Source organism: Chenopodium album, chromosome 17, assembly GCF_948465745.1.
Source record: "Chenopodium album chromosome 17, dcCheAlbu1.1, whole genome shotgun sequence".
In the NCBI taxonomy this organism is placed as follows: Eukaryota; Viridiplantae; Streptophyta; class Magnoliopsida; order Caryophyllales; family Amaranthaceae; genus Chenopodium; species Chenopodium album.
The window spans coordinates 38484814-38504790 of NC_137850.1; the positions used below are offsets into that span (position 1 = coordinate 38484814).

Genomic DNA, 19977 nt, shown 5'->3' on the forward strand with positions numbered 1-19977 from the left:
CAGTCATATTGTATATTAATATTAAAAACTTTTTTTTAAAATTTCGAAAGCAATGAGAGTTTGAGACATGAGTAAATGTTATTGATCTATGTATACTATAGATGATAAAATGGAAAAATGTAGTACGTACCATTTTGCAAGTGCATGCAATGTTCTTTAGGACCCCTACCTACATTCCCCTCTCTTATCACTTCATCAAGTGCACTTATGCATCAATTACAATCACCAAATACTCACCAATTACAATCAAGAACTAAGCAATAATTTGAAAAAAAATAGGGTGACCAACTCATCTTAACCTGGCTAATTAAGTTCATGATAAGATTGAAAACCTAGCTAGTTAATTGTCTTAAAATCTTCTAGCTACGACAAAGATTATCCTACTATAGTAGTCACTTTTATGTGGACGTGCGGTTTAGGCTACATACCATACAACCTTGAACCAATTATTTGAAAGGATCTGCCCTACCTTTTATTCCACTAAATTTATCAATGTAGTGTAGAATCCAATGGCAGTCAATGGAGTGACACTCATATTAAAGGTTGATAGGACTCCATATATATTATTTATATTAGCCTTTCATTATATATTACTCGCAATAAAAGAATATTTTATTTCTCACAAATACCCCTTTGTTGCGAGTAATTCGTAACGGAGGAAGTATATGGTACTTTTTTGGTTTAGATTTTGTTGCATCTTTTTTACACTATTTCATACATCATGCTTTGGTTATCTTTGATGATATAATTCAGTAAAAATATAATCATGTAAGTGTTATTAGATTTGGTTCAATATACACTTTCAAAACATAAACTTGTTACAACTTTTACTTATTGGTGATTGAAGTTATAAATACTACATAACTAAAGTTATAAATTGACAAGCATCAAAACAAAAATATAACCATTTAAAAAATACTAAGGAAGTATTTGTTTATATTAATATGTATGTTTAAGTACTATAAGAACATACCGTTCTAGAATTTTAAACAAAGAACAATTATTGTATATATAACTTGCTAAAGTTATATATACTTCACTATGTTATGCTCACTTAAGTTGTATGACAAGTGATTAATTATTTTTATTTAGGGTTTTTTTTGTTAGAAACTATCTAATGATACACAGATTTTGTGAGAAACTACCTAATAAGAAAAATAATGTAATAAATTACCTAATAAAAGGTAGAATGTTGTAAGAAACTACCTACTAAAAGGTGGAATGTTGTAAAATACTACATACCTATGCCGGATTTCCACCGTAGACCAACCTTAAAATACAACCACAGCTTTCATCCCCAAAGCCCACACAACCTAATTGAAATAGCCTCCACCACTCCGAAACCACCCTTTAACCCCCAAATTAAACCACCACCTCTAACCCCAAAAGCCACCATCCCGAAGTATGAAACTATCCTCACCAACTCGTAATATCCTCCTACCACCCCGAAAAATACCTTACCAACTTGAAAACCAACCCCCGTGATGTTTTGAGGTGGTAAGCATCGTAAAATTAGGGTAACGGTGGAAATTCGGTCAAATGTAGTTTCTTACAATGTTTTACCTTTTATTAGGTAGTTAGTTATTACTTACAACATTTTTTTAATTAGGTAGTTTCTCACAAAATTTAGGTTTTATTAGGTAGTTTTTGACAAAAAATCCTTTTATTTAGTAACGTGCAGTGGATTTTATTTTCCATATAAAAAAGTTAATTTACTAATCTAAAAATAAAATTCTTGATATATAACTTCGAAACATTTTTTTAGATATTAAATGTACATACTTCATATTAATTTTTTGACGGTACATGAAAAAAATTTAATACAAAGTATGTACGTTTTATATCTAAAAAAGTGTTTCGAACTTTTATATCAAAAATTTTATTTTTAGATTAGTAAAGTAACTCCTTTTTTATGGAAAATAAATTAATTACCTCTTAAGTTATAAGAGAGAAAATTGGTTTTTTTTTTAATAAACTATTGTTTTCTTTTTTGGTAAAGAGAGATCGAACTTCAAATGATAATTGATACTAGTATACGTATAGCGACACAGTACAATTCGGTCGCATGTACCTTATAGGGCTTATACCTCCTGTAAAACTTATACTCAAATTTGAAGTATGTAGAGTACGAATTAATTAACTAAATTTGTTGTCATCCAATCCTATTGCCTCTTGATGTGGCATAAATCCTAAGACTTCCAAATGCTACAAGTGTACATATCTCCTCAATCATGGATATGTTTGCTCAAGCCTATTTTACAAATTTTGAAAAGTCGGCAAATTAAAGGATGAGAAAGAAAAGTGATGCATTTATTCTTTAGACAAGGAGGGAGAATGAACGAGGCACTTACAAACCTTTTTTACTTGTTTATTTTTGTTTGGTAGCTAGAAAAGCTTGTGCTAATTAGGATATATGAAACTTGAAAAGAAAATTGATGATAAGTTGTGATAAAAGATAATTTATTGGTTATCTAATTATCTATTTATATTAAAGTAGGCAAGGATTAAAAGTTTGGAGAATTATAGGATTGGATAAGAATCATAGGATGGCAAGATTAACTTTTCAATTTGGCAGTTTATCTCATGATTTGTAGCATAAATCAACACTAATTAAAATATTTGGTGATTTATAATGATGTAGTTTTCAATTAAAGCATTCAATTCATATTGTGATAGACAAGACTTAATTATCAGATCATGACGTAAAAGTTTTACCTTTTAATGTAGTAATTAAATTGTAAACAAGCTTAAATAGGGATCAATGTTTTGGAATCACATTCATTCTATATCATTCTTGTTATGACTATCCTATATACTAAACACACTATGTCTAGCTATTCTCATTATATCATTCAAAATTGAAACTTTATATGGTGGTCTTTTGCCAAATAAACAAAAGTACAAGATAAATAAGAGGGTGAATAAATTGAACAAAAACTTATTAGCTAGAACCAGACAACCAATCGGGCCAGGTTCGGAGGTTCCTTGTCTTGCGACTTCTTTCCTTGCCCAATGATTCACCTCCAAATTTTTCTCTATGTATGTGTTGATGCTATAAAGAAATATGTGCTTAGATTGTACCCCGTACAACGGAAGACCGTCATAACAAGTCATCACCATGTTATTCATTCTAGTAAAAACGAATAAACTTTGTATCTTTGACAATGATTTTTATTTATGTGAAATTTTCATTAATTCATTACATGTGAATTGTTTCATTAAAAAGATCATTTTCCTTCTTCATTACTTTGATGGATAACTCTAAGAGGGCATTTGGTTCGCGGAATATAGGTTTGAGGTATTAGTCTAAAATGACTAGAACTCATACTACTACCTCCGATTTGTATTATATGCAACTTTGGAATTTTTTATATCTCACAAATGTTACACCAAAATTGCATATAATACGAAACGGAGGTAGTATATGTTTAGTTGTCAAAAGTAAACCTATACCTCAAACTCATGAGGTATAAGGTTTAGAAATTTTAGGGGGGGATGTGGGTTTGGTTCATTCCAATCTCTTAGGTATCAAATAAAAGGAGAGAATGGTGAAAGATTGTATTCCAAAATTAAACCAAACCCATGTTATTAACTATTAAGTACCAAGTTCCAACCTGATATCACCTTAATCTCATTTCTGATTTCAAACTCATATCACTTTGCGAACCAAACGCCCTCTAAAATCTAATTTTACAGAAATCTAGAAATCTAGGTTATATTGAGTGTGACTCTCTTCTCATCAGATTATTTTCAATTCAGTTCAGTTCAGTTCTGTTCAACTCTAATAAGTTCAATTCAGTTCATAATTTCCTTCTCTCATAAAATATTCACTTTAGTTAAGCTCTAATAAGTTCAGTTCAGTTCAGCTCAGCTCAATTCAGTCAATAAAAACAGACACTACATATAAATGAAAAGTTAGCATATTTTGCATATTTACAATATTGAGTAAAATAAACGATATGTCCTATCAATCCATCACATAATAATGTCATAACTGCAACATGACAATTATCAATATATATTTTTTTTTTGACAATTATCAATATAATCATTAGACTCCATGACTTATATCTAGTTTAATGACATCTCATACAATAGATTATAAACAGCCAAAAAAAGAAAACGAAAAGTACATGAGAATAATGTGTATTTGATACCATATTATTGTTATAAGATTCCTCCAGAATTGCAAAAATATAGGAACTGCACTCAAATAATATGCAAATAGACTACATATACAGTCGTGCGTACTATTTAATACTTTAAAGTGTAAACTGTATAATTTATAACTTATAAATGTCAACATTATTGCTTTGCTTTTGACACGAAAAAGATCCTCCTAATATCGTTCTGTCGATGCCTTTTTTTTTTTTTTTAAAAAAAAAAAAAAAAAAAAAAAAAAAAAAAACTTTTTAGGGGGAAATATATGGCAAAAATTATTGGTCATTAGTTGGTTAGATATATTAATCGGAAATGATATGTATATGTTGAGGCAAATAAACTTATGTAAGAGAGTGAGGGATAACTCTGGTAGTTAGAGCTCTTCTCAGTTTTAAATAATTTTGGGATCAATTCTCGTCACTCACCCGTGTGACTAAAAAAAAAACTAGCTACGTGAGGTCATGTATGTTACCATTTACAAAAAAATATCTTGATATAAAAGTAATAATATCAACAAACAAGACGATAATTTTACATGGTTGATAAACAAAGAGTTAGTTATACCAATGGACTAGGCGATGAAAGAGAGGAGATTTAATAATAGTTAGGTTAAACCCTAGCAAATTTATATATACTCTTAAAACATATTAGGAATAAACCAAACATACATAGGCCCAAAAGCAAAAAACCTTAGACAACATATATAATCGACACCTGAACAAAACACTCGTAAATAATAATAAATCTTTTTAATGGGGTTAACAAGTTCAAGGCAAATTCAAACACGTCATAACACTTGTATACACCTTGTAGTATTGCAACATTTGTTTTTATTAGATATATGAAACGCATCATCATGCAAAATCTTGTAAGTTTATCTTATGCAACTTTATTACCTAAATTGGAGGAGCAAAAGAACAAGTATATATAAATAATGCTCTTAACTAGGACTACGATTTGCAAGTATTTGGCAATTGAATGTGAGCATATCAAACCTTCCGTCTTAGAAAAAGGTGCCTCTCCGAAAATTGAAGGTTTATTATTACTCCACATTTTTTTAATACTCATCACCAGTTTTACTGACACTTATGTGTCAATGCACATGTTTAACCTTTAATAATAATAATTAATATATTTATGTATTAAATTAATTAAAATCATGAAACAAATAATATTGAAAAACATTCATTGTGTTAAATACGAATCTGGGTTGCTCCAATCGAGTGAGACAGTCCACTTCTCAAATTCAAAGGAGGTTTCATTTCAAAATCATATGGTAGAACGAGTAGTCCCTTAACCTTATAAAATGATTAACTCTCTCTTCTTCCACCAATGTGGGACACTTATATGTGGTGATACTTGAAAGGTCTATTCTTCAACACATTGTGACTCATTTGTTTACTATTTTGTTTTCCCATATCTATTTAGGGGGCGTTTGGTTCACAAAGTGGTATGGGGTTGGAATCAGGAATGGGGTTAAGGTGGTATCGGGTTGGAACTTGATACTTAATACCATGTGTTTGGTTTAATTCTGGAATGGAATATCTCACTATTCTCTCCTTTTATTTGATACCTAAGGGATTGGAATGAGCCAAACCCACCTCCCCCCCAAGGTTTCTAAACCCCATACCTCATGGGTTTGAGGTATGGGTTTGAAATTCATATTTTTGTCAACCAAACATATGTTATAGGTTTTAGTCATTCTAAACCCATACCTCATACCTATATTTCGTGAACCAAACGCCCCCTTAGTGTTTTCATATCTATTTTGTGTTTTACCATTTATTTCAAATATCTTTTGAATTATAAATTGCAATTAAATATATGAAAGGAGAATATTTGTGATCGTAAATTATTGGAAGGGAAGAGATTATTTTAAGTTATATCTCTATTATATAAGCCATAGGGGAAAGTTGTTTTATCCAAGGCTTCCTTATTGGATAAAGACTCCATCTAAAATTCACAATGTAAATGAAATTATATATATATATATATATATATATATATATATATATATATATATATATATATATATATATATAAAACAAAACAAAACAAAAAAAAAACAAAAAACTATTGGTATACATAAAATTTTTGTTAGGACAAAATTTTAGGAACGCTTTAATATATATATATATATATATATATATATATATATATATATATATATATATATATATATATATATATATATATATATATATATATATATATATATATATATATATATATATATATTAAAGCGTTCCTAAAAAGGTTTAATTGTCACGTAAATATACACTACATTCCACAACTTTTGAACATTGAAGCTCATGGATATAAGATTACGTTTCTTACCATCTTAACTAATACTTCCTCCGTCCCTTAATTACGTGTCTATTTATAACATATATTACTCACATAATAAAAAGAAATAGACACGTAGTTAAGGGACAGAGGGAGTAGTGGCGGAGCCACATTAGAACATGGGGGGATAGCCATTTTCCTTTTTTTTTTTCTTTTTTTTTTTTACTTTAAAACAATTCTGTAATAAGGTATAAATAAATTACCCATGCAGTTAATAACACAAAGAAGAAAATGGTTTGATGGTTGAGTTGTGAAAAAGGTTTACTCTGGATTCTAGGTTCGAATCCTACATCTAACGCTTGCACAGTTCTATTTTTTTCTTAATCCTATTATTGTTTTCTGATTATACTCTAATGTTCAAAAGCCTCTTTTTTTTTTTTCCCTCCTACTTTTACTGTTTTCTGATTACTCTAATGTTCAACAGCCTCTTTTTTTTCCCAATTTCTTAACTATTTTCATTTAACTATTTAATCAAGTACTAGTATACTACTTTGTTAATAGTGAGTTACCTCATACAGTATGATTAAATTCTATCTACAATCGTTTGTTTTTTTTTTTTTATGTTTTTAATTAATAGATTACCATTTATTAATTATGTGTAAATAACTTTAAAATTTTATTTATATATACGTAGCACATTTGTAATAATAAGATTGATTATGGTTTCAAAAAAAAAAAAAAAAAAAGATTGATTATAGAAAGTTGTGTTGATTTTTTTCAAATGTAATCCAAATCCCTCTATATATATTTATCATCAAATTGTTTAAAGAGTAATTATTTACCATTATGATAAGGTAATAGATTTTTATTTATCAATTATTGGATTACATAACTTGGAATTGGTGTTTACAAACAAATATTTATTCATTTGTCGGATAATTTTCTTAAAATGCGATGAACATTTTTACTCCTCTTTTGCTATGTAGGAATACTTGTTGTATACGATTTCAAATAAATATTAAACAATTTCTGTGATTTTTCTTTTTCCTTAAGATTTTTGTCAAACATTGAACCTCCGAAATTTTTCCCCCCGAATTAGAAATCCTGGCTCCGCCACTGAGAGGGAGTAGTAATTTATATCCTCTATATAAACATAAATAAATATATCTTTAAGTAAGCTAAAAAAAAAGGATAAAAAAAATGATTATGTAGACTGGATAAACAAGTAAGTTTTTAAGTATTTTACTACTGAGGAAAAAATTGAACAACTCCCTCTATATTTTATTATTTGCTCCACTTTTCTTTTACGGATGTATTTTATTAGTTCCCCCATTTCCTTTTTGAGAAACTTTTAACAATATTAAACTTTTTTCCTCTTTTCTATTTAAACCCTCATATCATATTTTTAATATTCTTTTACATTCATTCTCCTCCCACTTATACCTACTATTGCTTTTTTCATTTTTTTTTAATCAACCTCACTTTCATCATATCATAAATTAATATTAACTACTATTCCTCCTAAACCTCTGTGTCCTGAAAAGTAGAGCGAGTAATAAAATACGGATGGAGTATCAAGTATTTAATACTAGTAAAAATGTACTCCCTTCGTTTTTAAATACTTATTCCACTTTTTCATTTTTAACCGTTTTTAAATACTTACTTAATTTCCTTATTTGGAAGGCTTTTACACTTAGTTTGGATTGAAAGAAATAGAAGGGAAGAGAATTTGATTGATAATCTCTCACTTGGATAGTAAATGAGGAAGGAAGAGAATTGAAGGGGAAAGCAATGGAGGGATTGAATAGCAAGAAATTGATTTCTCCAATAATGGAGAGATTTGGAAGGAAAACTCTTCATTCTTCCCTCCCCCTTCCCTTCCCTTCCCACCCCTTCTCCTCCCTCCCCTTCTTTTCCTTCCCCCTAATCTATCCAAACACACTGTTACAATATTTAATTCATTTCTCTCAAGTAGTGAACCCAACATAAATCATAATTTATTAATTTCATACTTCCTCCGTTCTTTTTTACTTTACTTGTTTCTTTTATCACGTTTGTCAATGCAAAATTTTAACGATTAATAACTTTAATTCTCTATAATTAAATATTATAAAAGTTATATACTATGATGGTACTTATTAGACCTGGCAATCCTGACCCAGACCCGATGACCCGACCCGAATGACCCGACCCATGACCCGAAATCGACCCGAAAATAGTGACCCGAAATTGACCCAAAACCCGAATCAACCCGACCCGACCCATACCCGACCCGAAGTGGAATTGACCCGACCTTGACCCGAAACCCGAGATGACCCGACCCGAAGTTGACCCGAGACCTGAAACGACTCGACCCGAAATGACCCAAGACCCGAAGTTGACCCGATACCCAAAGTGACCCAACCTTTAACTTGAAGTAATTGACCCAAATAGACTCGAAACCCAAAGGACCCGAACCAAAATTATCTTATACCTTAAATGACCAGAACTTATTTAAATTAAAGACTTGACCTGAGCAAACCAAAATAAAAAAAAAAAAACCGCAATCAAACTGACTTAATTTTTTTTATTAATTTGTAATGTGTAACAGTGTAAGTAATTTACAGATTTTGAGCATTACTTTTCTCGATTTTTTCGGTCTTTTATCTCTATAAGTTATTAAAAATTCATAAAAAGATTGAAATTTAATGACTATTCTACGGAGTTTGTCCATAAGATTAAAAAAATTAACTAAAGCTCGAAATAAAAGTCACAATTCTCACAAGTCTAGAAAAAAAAATAGTACAATAATAATGCGTACATAACATAATGTTCAATACCAAATGAAATTACAAAATAATCTAAAGTCAAACAATTACTGTATTTCATTAAAAAAGTAGCCTTAATAAATATAGTGAGTTACTCGTCAAAAAATATATAAATATATATACAGAGTTGAATTTAACCCAATGCATTGACCCGAATATGACCCAACCCGAATTTGACCCGAAAATTGGACCCGAAGATTGACCCGAAACCCGACCCAACCCGACTCGATTATCAGTTGACCCGAAATCTACCCGAACCCGAATGACCCGACCCGACCCGAACTTAACCCGATAACTTTTTGACCCGAACTTGACCCGACCCGAAATGACCCGACCGATACCTGACTCGAATGACCCATTTGCCAGGTCTAATACTTATTGAGACGAATTCAAAAAGATCTCACATGAATATGTTTTTCATTACATATTATTCACAAAAGACGGTCAATGGAAGAGTCGTGAATAATGTAAAAGTCAAAGCGGGTCAAGTAAAAAAGAACGGAGGAAGTATTATCTTTCCTTCAATTCTCTCAACTACTTTTGCTTTTTACAATTTTTTATTCTTCCATCTATCCTACTACCTCCATATTGTATTACTCTTTTCGTGTTATAATAAGTGTTATATTTTGACCGGCACATAATTTTAGACAATATGACTTAGATCAAATAAGAGGTAAGTGGAGTAGTTGGAGTATTAAAAAATTGTAAAAAAAAGATAGTGGGGTTAAATAATTATTGAAAAGCAATGAATGTGAAAGTAAGGAAATAAAAAAAAAAAAAAAAAAGTAGTAGTTAGTTTGGATGTGGACCATGAAAGAAGAGAGATATTATATTTTAATGTAATTTTTTGCCAAAAAAGAAAGTGTAACACTTATTAAAACACGACCGCATTTAAGGTCGCCCCACAATACTTGACACGTTACTAAAAATGGAATAAAACCACTAATAAAAAAAAATCCTACATTTTCTCTCTCCTCACCTACCCCACTTTCACCCTATTTTGTTGTTTTCTTACAATATAAAAATATAAAAGAGAATCTTTTATATAATAAACAAATATTTTAAATGGACTCACTTGTAGTTTTCAATGTCCCAACTCCCAAGTATTATGGGACGGAGGGAGTATAACAATTATTAAAACATGAAGGGAGTACCTTTACTAATTTTTCCTAAAACTTCGCGTATGAGAAAATGAAACAAATATTTAAAAACAAAGGGAGTATAATAAAGTAGATATTTGATTGGCCCAATAATGATATGGCGTAGTCGTGTAGACATTAATAATTTAGTCGTATTAATTTTAACAGCACCAATAACGCAAGATCCAGTCCAGCGACTTTCAGACAACGGTCCTAGGCCCAGTAGTATTTATTGGTCGGGTATTCAAAGCCCATTATTTTGCACCATCAAATTTAAAGGCCAATGATTTAGCAATGGTCTAAACTCTAGAGCGAGGATTATGGCGCTAAAAACTGTAATTTTCAGACCAAACAAATGAAACAATATTGGGTATTGACACATTGAGATATACTTGTACTTCCTCCGTTTTTTTTTTTTTTTTTTTTACTTGATCCGCTTTGACTTTTACACTATTTATCACTCTTTTTTTTACCGTCTTTTGCAAATACTATGTACTACCTCCGTTAAATATTAGATGACTTTAGGGTATTATTTGTGAGAAATAAAATATTCTAAAGATGAAACTAATATTTAACGGCGGTAGTCTGAAAAACATATTTATGTGAGATCTTTTTAAATTCGTCTTAATATGTACTATCATAATATATAATTTTTACTTATGAAGAATTAAAGTTATTGATCGTTAAAAATTTACAATGGCAAATGTGATCAAAGAAACAGATCAGATAAAAAAGAACAGATAAAGTATATACATATCAAGAGGTGATCCAAAATTGGATCGGGCTAGTCCTAAGTATAAAATTCAGTATCTGAACTTGTAAAATAGTGTTGGGCTAAATCGGTCTTATGGGGCAAGACTCATGTTTGTCTAAGAATATGTTTTTATATTGTGTAAACCCACACTTTTTCAGGCCAAATCGGATTGGGCCAACTAACTTGACCATTATCTATCACCTCCAAAAATACATATCAATATTTTTTTTTTTTTTGGAAAATTTGTCAGAAAAAACCTTTTAGATGCCTCATTTTGCTGGAAAAAACCTTTTAAACGATTCTTTGTTTAAAAAAACCACCACGATCACTTTTTTTGTTTGATGAAACCTCACCCCTCTTCTCCGGCATTGACTCCAAATTTCAAGCGTTGACTCCAGATTTTCCCTACTTACACCCAATTGTATTTATATTTGCACTCCCTCTTTGTTTTCCCTCTACAGTCTTTCCCCTGTGTTCTCTTTCTCTTTTCTTTCATGAATGCTCTGCAACACCATACATCAAATTGGGTTTCTCTCTCTCTCTCTCCTTTGATGTGCCATTAATACTTCAACCACAAGCTGAGGTAAGTGTATATTCATCAATTCATGACTCGAAATCGTAAAAAAAAAAAAATAAAATAAAATAAAATAAAATTGGGGCTTTTTTTAGACAATTGAAAAGCTCACGTTCTTGCTGATGTCAATGGCTAAAGGAGGAAGAGAGGGGGTGTTGTTGGTTGTTTGGTGATTTTGAACTGTGGTGCTTAAATATAACACAAAAACTTGCTTGGATTGTTGAATTTCTTCACTAGAATTGTTCAATTATTGCCCTAATTTGTTGAATTTCTGCAACTTTGTTTGTGTTGGAGTGTTTGTCAGGTTTAATGGTAGAGTGAATTAGAGAAGACAAAGGAGAACTAAAGTGAGTGCTACAATGGTGAAGTAAGCACTACAATTGTTGAAGAACCCTAATTTACCTATCAATTGATATGATTTGGGGGAGATTTGCACTAATTTTTCATTAGAATGATATGCCCTAATTCTTCGTTGGACTGATTTGGGGATATTATAGAGGGGAAATTAGGGAGCAAAAAAAAAAGAGGGAAAAACGCCTAACAGTGGCTGTAAGTAGGGAAAATCTGGAGTTAATGCCTGAAAGTTGGAGTCAATGTCGAAAAAGAGGGGTGAGGTTTCATCAAACAAAAAAGCGATCGTGGTGGTTTTTTTAAGCAAAGAATCGTTTAAAAGGTATTTTTTTTTTGCAAAATGAGGCATTTAAAAGGTTTTTTCTGACAAATTTTCCTTTTTTTTTTTGGAAAAATATACATATCAATATGAAATAATTAAAAAAGATTTATGTGTATGATTTCTTTTATCAAGGAACAAAAAATAAAAACTAGGCTAAACTCGAGTCATGTGGGACGAGTCTGCTAAAATTTTCCTAACAGATAATAAGAAAAATCGAGTCATCACAAGATGTAGACCAATAGATCAAATTCGACCTTCATTGCTCTTTAGTATTAGTGAACATGACATAAAGTTGAAATAAACCAAGGGAGTAAAATTGCAATTCAATTCCTTATTAGAAACAATTACCACATCTTATATAGACTTTACACACATAACAAAAATGTAAAATACCTAGCTAAGCTAAATATAAAATTGCATGACAAGATGATATAAAGGCCACAACATGTCAACACATACTATATCCGAAAAACAATTGAGAGAGATTGAAATCTAACCACCTAGAATTGATCCTGAATCCAGATTAACACAAAGGGTGAAATGGGTGGAACACCAAAAAATAATTAATCTTTCTATTGATTTCATTATTAATACTCCTTAATAATTAGCCGATGTAGTACATAGGGTCAGGTAACTTGAAGGTCCTCTTGCCGGGGTTGGCCCCTATTAAATCACTCCATTGGTCTCCAATGTTTCCAACGATTGTATACCCCATCTCTTCTAGCTTTGTCCTGTGCGTTGATTTGTACTCCACCGATTTCAAATGTGACTCACTTGGTTGCCTATCATATTAAAAAAAAATTAAAAAAAAAATCAATAATTATACGAATACATATATAAAACCTAATATTTAATCCATCTGTGTTTTTCAAAAGTGATTGGTTGCCTATCGTATTTAAAAATAAAACAATAATTATACGTTTACATATATAAGAGTATAAGACCTAAAATTTTTAATTTTTTTTTTTAATGGTATAATATATATCGTAAATTGACTAAAAAAATCATGTTGAATTATTTTATTTGTGTAACATCGATCTCCTGTTATTCATTATTCCCCCCGTCCCTAAATTAAAAGTCTATTTCTCTTTATTATGTGAGTGTTAAATATTAGAAAGAGCCTTTGTATTAAGGGACGAAGGGAGTACAAAGTAAGTAATTAATAAACTATACTTACTTTAAGATCATCTTTTCCCACTTGTAGTAGCCAATATTCTTCATATTGCGCTCTTTAGGCTCCCTAAACTCCTCATGAGCTTCCCGTAAGAAAAACAACTTTGATACCAAGACGAACCAATTTCTTATAGAAGCTTAGCACTGCGGGTATTGCTGGTGCTTTAGCTTCCTTTTGCCATTCATCGAATGATGTTGCATTGTACGGGTTTACCCTGCATATATCACATTTAATCACCATTCACGTCTGAAGAATGTTAATATTAAATTCACCTCGAATTTTTTAGTTTCAAATTATTAATTAACTTCATCTTGATATGACTTTTTTTTTTATTATTATTTTTATTTTTTAGCTTCAAAAGAAAAGAAATTCAACTTCTTATGATACTTATATTATTAATATAGTATGGACTATGGAGTGATAAATACATAATAGAAATTATTACTCCCTTCGTTTTTAAATATTTGCTTCATTTTTATTTTTTGTACTATTCAATTGTCCTACTTTGACTAATGTTTGTGATTTATATAAGAAAAATATAGTCTTGTAGGTACCTGTTGAATCGTCTCCTAGAATATATTATTAATTTTCAATTGTTAGAATTTATAACTATTGATAATTAGAGATATTATTGATCATATCAAAGCTAGATTAGCATCGATATACGTGTCCAAAAAAAATATAACTAGTATTTAAAAATGGAGAGAGTAATATTTATATTTTCTTGAGCAGGTATAATAAAAGTCAAACTGATGCATAAATTTCAATAACATCCTCCGCCTTACCTTTTCTATAAAAAATGTTGTATATGTAGTATTTGTAAAGTTTTTTTCTTTATTGAACCGATATGAAAGAAGCTAATACTATGTAAAGAAATACGAAGTTAAGGTTCTTACCCAAAACCAACATCGGCATAGTAGGGCAAATTAGAGAGGGAAGTCTCATCAATATCGAATATCCAAACGTAATTGCCATCTTTCTTGAGTGAGAGGGTCTTAACATAGTCATAAGCAGCAGAAGTAACAGCCAAACAATCTTTCCGATATTGAGCACCCATCATGTAATGTCCCACGTACCCTTCACATTCTTCCGGGACTGTCTTCCAGTCCCGGAGATTGTTTGTCTCCACAGCCAGCCGCCAACTCAAGCAATTTAGGCCCTCGATTTTGTGGCCGGCTGAGCCAGAACGAGGCATGAGGAGATGTATTGAGTGTGGATATTCATGGGCTTTAGCATTACTAAGGAATGAAGAAGTTACTAGAACTCCTAGGAAGAATATCAAAGAAAACCCTCTTAAGAAGCTCATATTGTTGTAAAATTGTATGGTTTAATTATGTATGTTATGTAAGCTTAAGGGAATGTATCCCTTATTTATAAGGACTTAAAGTGACCCTTGTCTTTTGGTTATGTTAATTATTGTTGTTAATTAATTCAAACTTTGTCCCCCAATTATTTGTTTAGACGTAGCCCAACATAATTCACGTGAGTGTTAATGTTTATTATAAGAAAAATGAGTAGGTGTTGCTTGATTACAAAGTAAAAGCTGTAAAAACAAGATTTCGTGTTCGCACCCCAAATAAATTAAAGAATTGAAAAGGAATAATTCCGCGTTCAATTTCATTTATATTGTATGGGATGACATGCGATGCATGCAGCACGCTAAGCTACGTGCATTATATTAATTCTTCATCAGTCAAACACCAGTAAAAGTACTCATAATATTAATATATAGCTATACATTACTACATATGCTGTAAAATAGAATCAATGTCTTTATGAAAATGGCATTTTATTAATAAACATCTATGAAATAGTATATGATTAAAAAAATTTATTACACTCGCTTCTGGCCTCTTCCAAGCTCCGTCCCATAATATATAGTAATGTATTGTGTTAAATTCTATTTTCATAGTCAAATCTTAAAAATGTTGATAAAAAATCATCAGATATACATAACATGTTAAAGATAGTGATCTGCTGGTCAATAACATGACTTGAAGATCGCGTAAAAGGAAATAAGCATTATATTGGAAAAATATTGAAATTTATATTGTAATAGTATCATTTATACACCAACCATATCGAAATAAGCATTATATTGGAAAAATATTGGAATTTATTGAAATAGTATCTTTTATACACTAACCATATTGAAATAAGCATTATATTGGGAATATATTGGAATTTATTGTAATATAGTATCATTTATACACTAACCATATCGATTGACACATAAGTTTCTTACATTTTAAATCAATTACTCCATACCTTTTTGTCTGACAATATTTGCTATTTTTATAACGATACACCCTCTGTTCTAATTATATGTAAGTAGACCTGGCAATCCTGACCCGACCCGATTGACCCGACCCGAATAACCCGACCCGCAACCTGAAGTTGACCCGAAATCATTGACCCGAAAATGACCCGAACTCGAACTAACCCGACCCGACCTGAACCCGACCCGAAATGGAGTTGACCCGAACATGACCCGATGACCCGAAGTGACCCGACTCGAATGACCTGACCCGAAATTGACCCGAAACCCGAACTTGACCCGACCCGAAATGACCCGAAACCCGAAGTGGCCCGACCCAATTTTAATCCGAATTGATTGACCCCAATCAACCCGACCCGAATTGACCCGAATAATAAGAGAATAGGATGAAATGGTTAATTACTTGTTTTAAGACTTCTTTATTTTCTAAGTAATAGGTACTCACGATTTTTTTTTTTTAACGATTTTACTTTATTTTCCAACTATTTTTTTTAAAGTGAATTTATATTGGTGACCCAACACAAACTTGACCCGAATAGACCCGACCCGAGTTGACTCGACCGAAATTGACCCGAAAATTGATCCTAAATATTGACCCGACCCGAAAAGACTCGACCCGAATTGACCCGACCCGAACTTAACCCGACCCGAACTTGACCTGACCCGAACTTGACCCGAAGTGCTGACCTGAATTTGACCCGAAACCCGAGTTGACCCGACTCGACCCGAACCCGACCCGAACATTTGTTGACCCGAACTTGACCCGACCTGAATTGACCCGACCCGAACCCGACCCGAATGACCTGTTTGCCAGGTCTATATGTAAGAAAAAACAGTCATTTGAAATCTCTTGTTTAGAAACATAAAACAACGAAGCATTAAACATGAAACATTGGAATTTATTGTAATAGTATAAATTTTCATTATTTCAAATCTAGATTCTCAAATTAAACAAAGTCTTTTAAATTCAGAATTCGATTATGAATACCATTATACCAAATCACAAGTGGATGGGGCAATGCAGACCAAAACGTCTACTCTATCATGCATAGATGTCGTTTTCCATGAAATCTTGTATGTCGTCTGTCAAAGATTTGAGCATATGACATTATGACCAATTAGCTTATACATTAACTATTGGAAAAATTGCCCCCAATAATCCGACCTTTGCCTCATCCGCCCAAAATAATCCCACCTTTCGATTATTTTTTAATAATCCGACCTTTATATTCAATCCGCTCTTAATGGTCCCAAGTGACTTGAAACCGGCTAAACAAGTTACCATTTGTGACTTGGGGTTTGTTGCACACGTGTCAATATGTGAATGACAAAAAAAAAAAAAAACTAAATAAAAAAAATAATCAAAAAATTATTGAAAACTTTAAAAAAAAAAAAAACAAAAATAGTCACCCTCTCCGGCAAACCCTCCACCGAAACCACCTCCCTCACCCAACCCACCCACCCACCCACCGAAACCTCCACCTCTACCCAATTTTATCCCACTAAAACCGTCCCCCTCCCCTATGAGGGTTGCTATGATGGCTTTGCGATTATGAAGCTAATTATAGGGTGTTTGAAGCAGCTGATTTGTGGTGCCTTCCAGTAGTTGTTGACGCGGCTATGGTGGGTGGTGCGACTGATTGTGGTTCGTTTGAAGCGGGTTTGTGGGTGGTGCGCTTGCGAAAAGGGGAGCAGCAGCAGTTCAGTAGCGCAGCTTTGGTGGTTTTGTGGGCTGCTGCTGGGGTCGAGTGGGCCGGAAACGGGGAGGGAGAGGAAGGGTTTGGCCGGATTTGAGAAAGGGAAGGGCGTTGGTGGCCGGAATTGGGATAGGAAAACGAGATGTTGCCGAAATTGGGTATGGAACCGGTGGTTGGGGTTGCCCGAATCTGGGTTTGGGGTTTTTTTTTTTAGATTTATAATTTTTTTTTCTGTTTTTTTTTTTATTTTATTTCTATATTTAAAAAAAAAAATTTAATTTTTTTTGACGAATTAGAGACTGACACGTGTATGATAACTTGTAATAACAAGTTAGATGACCGGTAGGCACCATTTAAAGCGGATGATGTACAAAGGTCGGATTATTTAAAAATAATCGAAAGGTGGGATTATTTTGGGCGGATGAGGGAAAGGTCGGATTATTCCGGGCAATTTTTCCTTAACTATTTTACGGTGAATAAATGTCTAATCATGTGATCAACTTCTCGATAATGCTACTCTAGATCTATTGAAGGTAAAGTTAAAAGGTAGATTAGCTAAATTACAACTAATTATAACGCATATATAGGTTGATTAGTTTCAGACTGTTTACATTTTTATTTTTATTTTTATTTTATTTTATTTTTTTTTTACGGGAAGCAAAAGCGAAAGACTGTTTACATTAGTGAAATTATACAGATTTGGTAGCAATAATGCATGATTATATGTAACACTTTAATATAAAATAACTATTGAGATGGCACCAAAAAAAGAGGTCAATTATATAGATAGCTTTGATGTGTATGTTTGCAAAGATAATGTTAATTTGCTTAAGATATGTAACAATAATGTTGTGTGTTACGTTATTCTTTATTTAAGTATAGTTTATTGATTGATGGATTAGAGAATGTCTACCTCTGTCCAAAATTAAGGATTTTTTAGTTAGGAATTGTACAGTGTTAATATACTTGGTTTTCACCAATGTAGTGATGATTTATTTAGCATCCTACGTTGAATAATTCCTTAATAGTTTTGTTTTAACTTTTAAGTTTTAAAAAATGGTAAACATAACCTTAAAGACTACATGTAAGTATGTAACAAAGAAGATTAAAAAAGAAAATAACTAAACATTTACTACATTAAGTCAACTGTGCTTTTGTTATAATATCCCAAATCATACAATTAGAATATCCATTTGTTTTATATTGCCTATAGATAACTCTTAAAATTTTTGTTGTATTTTATAAATTAATTATTTTGGGGTTATTTAGTTGCATTTTATTTAAGATCGAATAATCAAAGCATTTTATACTTTTACATGGATTTGAGGTCTCACATAAGTAATTAGTCCATCCACTTGCATTTAATTTGTCTTATCTATGTTAAACTTGTTTTGGGTTCCTAAATCAGTAAATCCTACTCCCTCCCTTCTTTTCTATAGTTAGGCTCCATTCCCTTTACTTTATTTTTGCTTAACAAATATTATTTTACTAAACTTAAGTTATTTTTGCTGAACTTAAATAAATTTTACTAAACTGAAATTATTTTTTGCTAAACTAAAATTATTTTATTTTATTGATTTTCTAATATATTACTGATTTTTACTAAACTAAACTTAATTTTACTGAAATGAAACTATTAATAGTAGAACAGGGCCTTACTTTTGGGATTCTTCATAGGTATTAAGAAAATGGATATAGTGGATGCTCATGATAGATTAATCTACCCATATTTTTAGGAAAATAACATTAATTGAGCTGATCTATACGTGATTTTCGTATAAATTGTTAAATTTATACAATTTTAGAAAGTGTGTTTAATGCTTATAATTTGCGGCCCTATTGCATTAACCTTTTTTAAAAGTTAATTTTGTAACACGTCTTAAAAATAATTAACAATATGCTTAGTAAAAAAAAATAAACATGCAATAGTCCAAAAACAAAAACAAACAATGTACCCCCTCCGGTTTTTTTTTTTTTTTTAAATGCATCACTTTGGCTTTTTCACTATTGATATACCATGGTTGACTTAATTTTTTCACCACTTTAAAATGAATAAATGTTATTATATAACGAATCATTAGATTAGTCATAATGTCTAGTTTCATAATATAATTTTGTTATAATTTTTACTAATAGACAATTAAAGATATTAATGGTCAAACTTACATGTGCTAGTCAAATTGATGCATTTTAAAAAAAAAAAAAAAAAAAAAAATAGAGGGAGTAATTATAAAAAATGGAAAAAAAACATACTTATATACTAAAAAAAAAATAACCAAAGTGAAATTTAGATATATATTTATTGGGAAAAAAGATGGTAACATCTAAATCACAATGTTTTTCAACCATCATATTTATTCCAACATAAATAAAGTTAGAAGTAATATTAGCCAATGTAGTACATCGGGTCAGGCAACTTGAAGGTCCTCAAGCC

General features: G+C 31.2%; 1 pseudogene; it reads right to left on the reverse strand.

Annotated features, from left to right (window-relative positions):
• Positions 1-12997: 12997 nt before the first annotated feature.
• Positions 12998-14922, reverse strand: LOC145589646 (acid phosphatase 1-like; annotated as a pseudogene).
• Between the last annotated feature and the right edge of the window lie 5055 nt (positions 14923-19977).